The following is an 11,851-nucleotide window of genomic DNA, read 5'->3' as shown; positions in this document are numbered from 1 at the left end:
TCTCTCTCTCTCTCTCTCTCTCTCTCTCTCTCTCTCTCTCTCTCTCGGCTTGACTTTCAGTAAGAGTGAAAGCGGCTGCACCTGTTTTAGATGAATTATGGTAGCGCTGGAAGTTAGTCTCCCCCCCTCTTCCCTCCCTCCCTGCCTGTCTCCCTCCCTTTCTCCCTCTCTCCCTCCCTGGTTTGCTCCCTCCCTCCCCCCTCCCTCCTCTTCCTCCTCCTCCTCTCCTCCACCTCCTCCTCCTCCTCCTGCCCCTGCCCCCTCCCTCTCGTAGTCACTCACTCGCAGCTCCTGCTCAGTCGCAGCCCCTAGCCCGGAGTCCCGAGCCGCCTGCCCCTCTGCACTGGACTACGCCGCCGGACGGCCCAGGACGGAGCCCCCCCCCTCCCTCCCGCTCCGAGCCCCGGGAGGGCGCGGCGGAGGCGGCAGCGGAGGCGGGGAGGAGCCGGGGCCGGAACAAGGGCTGGGCCGGGGGCGGGGACGCCGGGGTCCGGAGGAGCCGAGAGGAGCGGAGGACGCGAGAAGGAGAAGAGGCGAGCGAGTGGAGCGGGAAGCGAGGAGCCGGAGCTCGAAAAGGAGCCAGAGCCCAAACCGGAGCCCGATCGGGAGCCACCCCCCCCCCCCCCCCCCCCCCCCGTGCGATGCCCCGGAGGGGCTAGGGCGCCGGGCGACGGAGCCTGAAGCGGAGCGGGGCTGCCCCGGAGGGAGGGGGAGGCTGCGGAGCCGGAGCCCGAGCAGGAGCAGGAGCAGGAGGCAGCTGCGGCAGGGCCGGGGCAGCGGCCGGAGCGAGAGCCCCATGCCCCGGGCGGGCTGAGGGATCCGAAACCCAGAGTGAAGTCTCGGCCCGGACAGGTACGTGCTGGGGCCCGGGTGGGAAACAGGAGGTGTGTGGGGGGCCGCGGGGTCCGGCGGGGGGGGCGGAGTGGGCAGAGAGCTAGAAGCTCGCGCTCGTTCGCTCACTCACCACTCACTTTGTGTTTGCAAACTGCCGGGAGACGGAACTGGGCCGGGCTTCATGCTGACTTTTTTTTTTTAATCTTGAGATGGGGTACTTTGCCGGGCAGTGACCACACTGCGCAGATACCCGCACCCCTCACCCCAGCACCCACCTTCCTGCCCCACCCCCGGACGCGTTGTCGAGGGAACAGGTGGGGGCAGCCGGTCTGTGGGGGCGGGGAATCGTCGGATTCGCACCCCCACCCCATCCCGGGAAGAGGCTATTTATCCCGCCCCCACCCCATCACCCTGGTAGACCACCCCCCACCACCACCACGATGCCAAGGCGTCAGCCCCGCCTCCTCCAGGGCTGGGTTAGTGGAGGGGGGAAAGGGGGGGAAGCGGACCCCCCTGGAGCCGGGAGTCAGACAAAGACAACTTCCCGACTGGGACTTTGCTGGACTGAAGGGAGAGTGAAATACAGGGGCCTATTCCGTCCTCCCCCTCTTCCTTAGCCCCCCACCCCACCTCGGCTGTGGCGGACTCTCCCTGTAGGGTAGAACTGTTATGTGGGGTTTGTAGTGCAACCGGGAGCCAGGAACCGCTCAAGTTTCTGTAAGAAAGGGATCTGGTCTTACTAAGTCCAAAACTCAGGAAAAATGAATTCCCGTGCATTTATGGTTATTGTACGGTCTTAAAGTAGTTCCTCCACCCCCACTCTATACCCTGAATCAATCTCCTAGTTGGGACAGAGATGGAAAGGAAAAACTTCCCGAAGATGGAAAGGAAAAACTTCCCGAAGACCTGGGAGTCTCCAGTTAGGGAGGTCCCTCTGATGCGTCTGAAGGGAGGGAGTGAGCTGTCCAACTGATCCCTTTGCTCCAAGCGCCCCTATCCATGATGCCCCCCCCGTCCCCCCCCCCCAGGTTGATGGAGAGAGACGAGGGGGGCTTTGCCAGGAGCTGGACCAACAGTGACAGGCTGCCAGACCGGAATTTTAGCAGGGAGGAGTATTCTGGTGTGTGTTGGAGTGGGGGAAACCTAATAAGACAGCCCCCCCCCCCCAGCTAACTTGTTGCCTTGGGCTACAGCCTCCTGCCCCACCATTCCAAGTAGTGCCCCCATGAAATCTTCACGCCTTTCATCCTGTCTCCCTTGAGCCCTATGTCAGAGAAACGAAAAGCAAACTTAGGCTGCGCCAGGTTTCGGACTGGGGTGTGAGGATGTTGGGTACTTGAGAGTGTCCCTCCAGGGTCAGGTACTCTTTCCCCCTACCTAAAAAGTGTCAAACTGATCCTCCCTTCACCCTATTTCTCAGTCCTCTCTCTACCTTGCCCTCTCCCCCGACCCGAAAGTTTATCATTTCGCCCGAAGCGGATTCTGAGCTTCGGGGCCGCTCCAAATTCGAATTCCTCTTGTGTGGAGAGGCCCCCCAGAAGATTGTGAGAGTGAGTGAAATGGAGGGAGGGGGATGAGACAGTGTGAAATGGTGACCCCCCCCAGCATCTGATTTCAGAAACTCCCTATTCCCTCCCTGCTTTTTCTCATCTTTTCCCCACACATATGACCCCCTTATCCTCCATCCCCCCCCCCCCATTTTCAAACCCTTGTCGCCATCGAAAGCACTGCGGTGTAACCGGGTGCTATCGAAGTGACTGCCTGCCAGTCCAGAAACCATAGTTGAACCCGACGAATTTCCCAAACAACTTTCCGCATCCGTAGAGAGGGACCAATGAGGGTACCCAGTATGGAATGAAGGGAGGATAAAGGGAAGAAAAAGGATGAGAATTCTCCCCCTTCCCCCAAATGACGGGGAGAACTGAGATTACTATCCAGAGGAGATTCGAGTAAAATGCTCTTTTGGCCAATGCGGGTTTTTGCCCTATTTAAGGATCATCACCCAAGTTCTTGCTTCCTTCCGTCTGACCAGGCCGGATTTTTTTTTTAACCCCGACAAATAAATAAATACATCTGGGAACCAGCTAAGGCTCCTTTAGCCTGGAGGTGACTCCCTTCCTAGCGTTTGTAGTTTTGGACCTTTGGAGGAAGATTGAAATCAGGAATGAACCTAGCTAGCCCCAAGAGTCATATTCGGAAACACCACTTTGGGCCACAGCAGCAGGAGATTTATAGAGGAGAGAAGGACTGGGAGATTCGACCCTGCTCCTGCAACCAAAGCCAAACCCAGGAAATTGAAACAATTATTCGGGTAATTAAGTCACCCGAAGTTCCCTCCACTTTCATCCTGAGCATTCCGGAGAAATTGCTCCCCATGATCCTGCAGCTCTTCTTGGGAGCCCTGGGGCCATACTGAGTCTACACTTACTGGCTTTTTTGGACTGAAGATACAAGGACTTTTGGGGAAGCGCTTAGGGCAAGTTAGGTCTTCCAGCTCCAGCTCCTTTCTTGGGTCTCTCCACTTTTCTTCTCCCGCTTGAGGTCAATCAAGCGCCACCCAAAGGCCCGGGATGCTCCAGTGTGGGCAGGCCGAGGTATTGGGATATGGCTATTCTCGGAGGTTGCGGAAGCCTACTCTCCCTGACTCTTGGCGGAATTGTCAGCGCCTTCTTCTGCGCCCAGTGGCCTGCATCTCTATCATCCCGGCTTTTTACCCCACGAATACTGCCGACCCTCTCTTATTCTCCCCACAGAGGGAAGCTGGTCCGAGACGATGTGAAGGTTTTCATTGTTTTTAAGTTGAAAAACTTTGTTTGAAATTTTGCTGCTGCAGGCCGAGAACGTCTTTTGTCACCTTGCAGGAGAGACCCTCTGATGCAGAAGGAAGTAAACTCGTTCTCTTGGCAGCTTTTTTCTCCTGAGCTGCCTCCCGTCTCTTTCTCAACCCTCAGTTGAGGGTTTGAGTTGAAAACAGTTGAAAATCTGTCTCTGTGTCTTTGTCATCTTCGAATTCACACTCCAGCCCACTGTGGGTCTCGGGTCTGGATGAAATGCAGGTATCTTACTGCTTCCCGTACACACACTTTCAGCCCTCCCCCCATCCTTCATACACTGAGGATTCGGAAAGAAGAGCTTAGTTCGGGCGAGTTCCGCCTTGACAAGTCCCTGCTGCAGTCTTCCTCACGCCCCACCCCACCAGCACTCATTGCCAATCTCCCCCCTCCCCCCAGTTCCCTCCCTGCCTTGAGAAGGGGAGCGGTGAGGGGGGTGCACCTTGGGGAAAAGAGAGCAGATAGCACCTTCTCTCCTGGCATCGACCCCAGGGAGGCTTTTTTTTTTCACTAAACTTTTTTTTTTTAACGTCCCAGATGTTTATCTCGGGAGCTGAAGGACTGGGGAACCCTTGAGCCCTGCAGGCTGAGAGAGCCTGGCATTGGGAAGGGGAAACGCCCATGGGCGGGAGCCAACTTGCATCCGGGCTGCCTTGCCTCTACTCCCCAATAACCCCCTGCAAAGTTAAAATGGAGCTGGTCATATCACTCCTTTCTCCTTCATCCCACCCCCAAACATCTCAATTCCCTGAAGGGTCTCAGGGCATTACTGGACTAGGCATAATGAAGTAAGGGCCTTGCTTCAGGTCATGCCTGGTGAAGTTAGCAGAGTAGGAAAGTAGTCCTTGCCCCCTAATGCACCCCCCCCCCCTAAAAAGGCCCTCTAATGCTGGAGCTGCTTTTGATGCAGAAAGCTCTTCTATGGGCTTATGTGAAGCTTATTCCTTGTGACTGGGGAGTATGGTCAAATGTATAGGGTGGTCTCCTCTCCCTCAATGCCAATCCCCAATCTTCTTCTGTTAGGTTCAGCATATTCACTATCTACCTTTAAAAATTTGTGAGCTGGAATGAGACAGATCTGGGTTGGAGAAGAGGTGGGGTGTTCAAGATTCAGCTCTTCCAAGAAGCCTTCCCAGACGAAACTCCTTCACCAACTACACATTCCACTTAGGTAAAAGCTGTAGTCCTATCTTGGAACTGTATGACAGTGGAAAGAGCCTGCTCAACTGGGAGCTGGAGGACATTGGCTCAGATCTTGCCTGTCTCACGTATTACCTGTGTGACCATGAGCAAGCCTTTCTTCCCCTCTTTCTTCCCCTCATCCATCGGGTGGGGGTGGGGCAGGGCATGGAGTCTACTAACATCTAACACAATGCTGATACATAGTAGGTGCTTAATAAATGCTTGCTAATTCATTCTTTGCAGCTCAAAATCTGTTATGATCCTGTGAATTGTTACTCAGATATTTCATTCCTGTGCCTTTTCTCCTTCCCCCCTCTGCCCCCAGATTATTAATTTCTACTTGGAAAGTACCCTAACTGTGATGCTATGGAGAGCTGGGCACCAGAGATGGCTTCTAGTCCCAGCTCTGACACTAACTGAATGTGTGAACTTGGGCAAATCAGTTGATCTTTTGGGCCCCAGTGTCTGTCTCTGTAGAATACGGACATTTGACTAGATGGCATCCAATATCCCTTCCAGCTCAAATATTTTTGCTTCTGAGTTGTAATGCTCTGTCTTCTGAGATTCCTTAGATCAGATATTTGATCAACTGCAGAGTTCTAATATTCTGTGTTCCAAGGTTCTCCTGTCCTCAGTTTGACATTCAGTGGTTCTGTGATTCTTCTGCACTTCTCATAGCCTCTGCAGAACATACCTAACAGCACAGTTCTAGGCACATGGCACTTCATAAATATAAGTTAAATTCAGGTGGATGAGAGCTATGGTAGAAGTGGAGGCAACCATGGAAAGAGGAGAAAGTAAGGGCCAATGGGACTTCCTGGACACAGACAAAATCATGACTATAAGGACTCAAGCTCTTAGTGAGTTGATGAATGGAAAAGTGTGTATAGGAGGGATTAGTTAATGAGGATACAATTAGTTACCTCCTCCTGACTGCCTGTACCCTTGGTGAAGAGAAGAGGAGAAAAGGGAAGAGGAGAGTTCTGATTGCAAGGCTTTCTCAAACAAGCTCTCTCCTCCCCTCCCTTTCCCTCTCCTTCTGGAACTTACCTATCTAAATAGTCAGGTCTTCAAAATGAGGCAGCATTACCTGGGATCTTGGAAAGCTAGGAGTTGTATGAGTCAATAAAAAAGAATATTCCAAGGCATCTCCAGTCTTAGTATTCCTAGCTCTTAGTATCTGGGCCTTTTCTCTTGCTATGAGGGGTATATGCCTTGTGCAATTTCCAAAGAATGGATGACTGGTTCAGTAAGCAAATTTTTGGCCTGGAAAAAAAAACAAAACACTGGACTGTAATGGGAGGATACAGACTCGAATCCTTACTATACATGTGACCTTGAGCAAGACACTGGACTTCTCTGGACCTCACTTTCCCCACTTGGAAAATTATTTCCTATCTCTCCCTAACCACTGTTGACTCCCTTACCCTCACACCCAGAATTAAATTACAGTTTTCCCCTGTTGTAACAGAGACTGAACAAGGTCCAGCCCTCCCCTCCTCTGCTCTCCTCTGCTCTCCTCTCCTCTCCTCTCCCCCTTCCCTTCTAGGAGACAGATGGGAATGATTAGAGGAAGTCAATGGAGGAAGGTGGAAATCACTGTCCCCTTCCCACCACTATATGCTACCATTTCCCTTCAAAAAGATAGAAAGATGCCAGGGTACATAAACTTAACATCAAATGGGCTTGGCCAATTTGCGATTCTCAGTTTCTCCACTCTAGATAAAGGCAGAGAAAGGAAGGAAGAAAAAGAAAGTATGTATCTCCTGATTACCCAGATAACCCTGCATCCTCTGAAGAGATGCAAACCTTCGTCCTACCTCCTGACTTCACCTCATCTTGTTCAGAATTAGAACTCTCTGAGCTCCTGCTGTGATTCTGTCTTGGGGACACTAACTATGGGGTTCATGCTGAACATGGCAATGGAATGAGAATATGGCCCAAATCTGCCTCAGATGTGGATATTTTGGGGGTCTCAGTGTTATAATGATATTCTCTTCTTCTTTGAACTGAAATAGTGTGACACACTGAATAACTGTGCTCCTTGGGGCTAAGTTGGAAGTACAAAAGCAACAAGGAGTCTGAGGTGATCAGAGCCAGTAACTGATCAGATGCCTGAATGTGTGGCTAACCAGAGATCACCTCTGTTTTCCTCTCCTCCCACTTCTTCTAATCTCTTGGTGCTGCCCAGATGAGGGGGGAGAATAGGGAATAAAGACAGACTTCTTTCATACTGGTGCATATTGTAGATACTTAGGAAGAAGAATTGTGGATGGGGGGACCATAGCACCATAGGTAAGCCTGGTTACCTCTCTTCCTCTGCCACCCAGTGTTCCATTTTGTCCACTCCAACCTCCCCTATGCTGTGGTTTCTTTCCCTCCAGCTCTGTACATGTTTCCCCCAACTCCTCAGTCCCTTACTCCTTCCCTCTCTGTCACTCCCTCTCCATTAATGTCAGGCTCCCTGAACATTGGCTGAGTTCTTCTACCTTCTCATGACAGATCTTTGCCGAGCTCTTGGGCTGTTCCTTCTGGTTCCACTGTGTTCCCTCCTCGAACTCCAAGCTGCTGCAGGATATTAGGGGTCTAATCCCAGAGGCCACTTCCTCAAGGGTGCAGGGATCTGTGACTGGCTTCCAGGACCAGGATGGAGAGAGGAGTCCAGAGGATGAGAGGACATCTTCCTGGAGACATAGCTCATTCCATAGCTCCTTGACCTTGAACAAGTTGCTCTGTAGTCCCTAAGCATCAGTTTCTTTATTTTTAAAATTATGTGGCTTGACTAGATGTTCTCTAAAGTCCTTTATAGTTCAAAATAACACCACCCATCCAACTCCCCTCCCCGCTCCTTAGGCCACAGTCTGACAATTCTAACCTCAGACCTTGATCCTTTTAACTCTGTGTTTTACTCAAGCTCTACCCTGAGGGCCATTACCCCGAGCCTCCCCTCTCTCCACCTTGCCGGCCGTCTCACACCTGGGTCAGCCAGATCTCAGTCTTGCCAAAGGTCTTCAGTCCACATGCTTCACCACCCCTTGGCTTTTCTCTGGGCAGATCTCCCTCCCATTCTATCTCCTTAGAGGTAGAGGAAGTAGAGGTGTGTGTTGGAGGGGGGGGAGATGGTTTGGGAGGGGGGGCGATGGGAAGGGATGACAGTTACAGCAGTGGGAAAGATTGTGATAAATTTCTGCCTCTCTATCCAGTACTAGGTTAGAAAGGCACTTTAGGGGAGTGGTTTGTATTTTAAATTCAAATGAAGGTGGGGGGGGTGCCTTTGGTGGAACAGTTGGGGCCTGGGTGGAAGCAGCAGGCTCCCTCCACTTCAAAGTATGTCAAAGGTAGACTTAGATGATCTCCTTGGTCCCTTCCAGCTCTAAATTCTGTTATTCCCAAAGTGAGGGGGGGGGGGGGGGGAGGGAGGGAGGAGAAAGCCATTTTGTATTGACCCAAGGAAAGTGAAGGTCCCAGCTAACTTTAGAACACCATTAATTTAAAGCTGAAAGAGACTTCAGAGATCATGTTTTTAGGTCATGTTAGGCCAGCTGTTTTGTTTTTTTTTTTTTTATATTTTTTTTTACACAGATAGGGGAACTGAGGTAGACAGGTAATATGATTTACCCAGAGTCACACAGGTAGAAAATGGCCCAGTCAAGATTGGAACCAAGATCCTTGGGTTGTATTCTCCTGCAGTATTAAGCCTACCATTCTCTTAAAACATCTTTACAAAAAAAAATCAGCCCGTATTCCATGCAGGGCACACACAAGGCTAGGAATTGGAGGAAAGAAGAAATAAAGAAAAGCCCTCAAGACCTTATGGTTTGAGACCTGAGAAGCTCTCCCCGAAAGCAGTGATATCCCTCAAGGTGTGATGGTATAAATTTCCCTTTTAGACTCACACCCTTCTGTAGTGAAATGTCGAGTGTTCACACTTTCTGGAGGGGCCTTCGATGACTTTCTGAGGCGAATCTGGCAGCTGTGTATAGTGCTGAGAACAGTGGGTTTGCCTTGCATCCAACAAGCCCATGTGCGCCTCTGTGAGTAGTTTGACCTTAAAATGAGGGTCATAGGAGTTGCAATTGGAAGCGAATGTAGAACCCTAACTTTTTCGCAAACTTATTATGAGGAAAGTGCTTTATAGACCTTAACTTGCTGTAAATATATGAGTTTTTATTATTGGGGTCCCTCAAGGATCTGTGGCTACTACCTCATTCCTATTTTGTCAACAGGATGAGCCCTGACAGCTTTTCCCCCCTTTGTTTCCTCCCCCAACTACTTCATCTGGAGGTGGGGGCAGAAAAAAGGAGATCAGAAATAACCTTCTCTCGTTTTTTCCTTTCCTTTCTTCTTCTCTGATCATTTTTGCTAAGGGGCTACTGCCTGGGTCCTCTGGGACATCTTCCTCAGCCTACTGGCTCCTGTTTTTTTGGGGGAGTCTGGTTGGACCAGAGGCAGCCTGAGGCTTCCCTGAGTGCTAGAACAGGTAGCATCATCTCTGAACTGAATCCAACCCCAGAAAGTAGACTGGGGACATCATGGTTTGCCAGGAGGGTTGGGCAAGGACAGGTTAGGGAAGAAAGAGAATGAGTACCCTACCTTGAAGAGGGCACCCAAGTTTTTAATGAGGATTCATTGGTTTGTCACTAAAATCTTCACAGGAATACCAGGAAATACAATTAGGGGGTTTAGAGTTGGAAGATACTTTGGAGATGGATCTCATTCAATCCCCTCATTTTCTAGAGGAGGAAACTGATGTCAAGAGAAGAGGAAGTGACATGAACAAAGTCACGTGGCAGCAATTGGCAGAGGCAGGATCTGAACCTGATTCCCTGATTCCTAATCCCACACCCTTTCCTTTGGACCACACTGCTCCTCCAGTACCCTGGGGCCTGAAATCTATAAGTTTGAGAGTGTCCCTTCCCCCAGGAACTGTCTCTTTTTTATTTTTATTTTTTTGGAATTGTCTCTTAACACATCAAGAGAAAAGACTTTCTAAGTCTTACTCCTCACACTAACTACCCAAGCCTCTTTGCTCTAGGTAAATGTTTTAATCGGGAGTCCTCATGGCGTATTAGAAGATTCCCTGGACCTGGAGTTAGACAACCTCGATTCAAATCTTTATTTATTATGTTTGACCTTGGATAAGTCATTCCTTGGACCTCAGTTACTCCATCTGTAAGATGAGGGGGTTGAACCTACTGATCTTGGGGGTCTAATTGTTTGCAAGTGCTTGATCTCTCAGAGCTGAAACTCCCTGAGGAAGGGAAAGGAAGAGGGAGGAAAGTAGCTGAGGGTTTGGTATAGAGGGTTCTACTTTCAGTCCTCATCAAGGAACCCTTAGGACAGGGCATGCCCTTCACACTGTGGAGGGCCCATTCTCCCTGACTCCTGCCCCAATCCATAGCAATCTACATCCCCTTGACCTGTTCACAAGTGATGGAGAATACAAGGGAGGCGGATGGAGGCTAGGAAAATAAGGGCTCTGGGTCTGTCTGGGCACACAGTAAAGTGTACAAAATGTGCTCTACTCCCAAGTAAATGTATTCAGGCAGGAGGAAGCAGGGAAAGAAAAGAACATTTGGGTTTGAACCTCAGCACTGCCGTTGGTTGACCTGTGTGACTTTGGGCAAATCACCTCTATGTCTCTGTTTTTTCACCTGTAAAATGAGGGAGTTGGTCTCATCTCCAAAAACTAAAATAATTGCACTGTCTACTAGGACAAATGCCTTGTAAACCTTTGTGCCCTCTGGAAGTGTAGAGTGTATCCACCAGAACCTACAAACTATGGGAATGAACACACACACACACACACACACACACATGTACACAGGCTGCTTTGCCCAAATCACAGCAGAAAATAGCCAGCCTAGTCCACTGGCCCATTCCTTCCCCCAGACCACAGCTCTTCCAATGTCTTGAGGAAAGAGAGGGGGCGGGTGGCGAAGGCAAGAGGAGGAGTGCTGCTTTTCTGACATGTCCAGAGCCCGAACCCCACAGTGTGTCTAATCATAGGCCCCAACTTCTCCCAAGGTGCAGTGTGGGTGGGGGACAAGGAGGTCTAGGAGAGAGTAGGACCCCCCCCTCCCAATTAAGTAGCTAGAGCCTGATTAGAAAGGGCTGTGCCCCCTCCTCCTCCCTCCTCCCTCCCCCCTCCACGCTGATTCCCATCGAGGAGATTTCCCTTCATCAGAATCTCACATCCTCGAGAAATTAATTTGATGCCTCTTCTTATCAATTAATTGAATCTCGTTGGGAGAGAGCTCAGTACGGAGGGGGCTGGGGTGGGGGGAGCGACTGGGCCCTTGTGCACTGCCGCCTTGTCTCCCCCCACATACACACTCCTCTACGGGACACCAGAGTGCCCCCCTCCCTCTGCTTATATCCTCCCACCCCCACTTCATTTCTCTTTCTCTCTCTCTCTCTTTTAATTTCACTCATCTCCTAAAATAAAACCAACGGAATCAGACTTCCTGATGCCAGCAGCTCCTGCCAGGCTGCTGCAGGGCTGTCCACTTCTCCCACTGCACAGCTCAGCCTCTCAATGTCTCTGCCTTTGCCATCCCTTCTCACTTGTCCCATGTTTATTTCCCACTTATATAAATACATAAAAATCCCTCAACAACAACAAAAAAAATCCCTGGCTGTTCACTTTGCTGTGCCTCTGCCTTATGGAGGAACTCAGGTAGCTGCCCCTTGACTCCTGCCCCAAATCCAGAGAAGAGAAGGGAATGTCAAGGGAAGAAGATCCAATATCTCTACCCACCCTTCCCCGATGGCCCCCCCCCCCCACAAGGAGGTCAACAGAATTGAAGCCTTCAGATTGTTCCTGGGTGAATGGAACAGCTGGAGGTGGGGCTGGCCACTAGCACACAGATAACACACTGTATCTGGAATTAAAACTGGTTTCTAGTCCTATCTCTTGCAGAAGCTTGTGTGACCTTGGGCAAGTCATTTCCCTCTCTGGGTCTCAGTTTCCTCACTCAATTCAATAATCATTTATTAAGGGC

General features: G+C 50.6%; 1 protein-coding gene across 2 annotated transcripts in view; it reads left to right on the top strand.

Annotated features, from left to right (window-relative positions):
- The first annotated feature begins 476 nt into the window (after window positions 1–476).
- Window positions 477–11,851, top strand: part of FOXP4 (forkhead box P4) — a 102,130-nt gene continuing 90,755 nt past the window's right edge. For both annotated transcript variants that reach the window (XM_069108334.1, XM_069108333.1), the window contains exon 1: window positions 477–852. The gene's annotated coding sequence lies outside the window, so the exon portion shown is untranslated. The remainder of the gene's footprint in view (window positions 853–11,851) is intronic.

The sequence above is a fragment of the Petaurus breviceps genome, unplaced genomic scaffold (genome assembly GCF_028583685.1).
Source record: "Petaurus breviceps papuanus isolate PSGF00001 unplaced genomic scaffold, PetGlider_PUasm1.0 90352, whole genome shotgun sequence".
Taxonomy (NCBI): Eukaryota; Metazoa; Chordata; class Mammalia; order Diprotodontia; family Petauridae; genus Petaurus; species Petaurus breviceps.
This window is presented reverse-complemented; position numbering and strand designations above follow the sequence as displayed.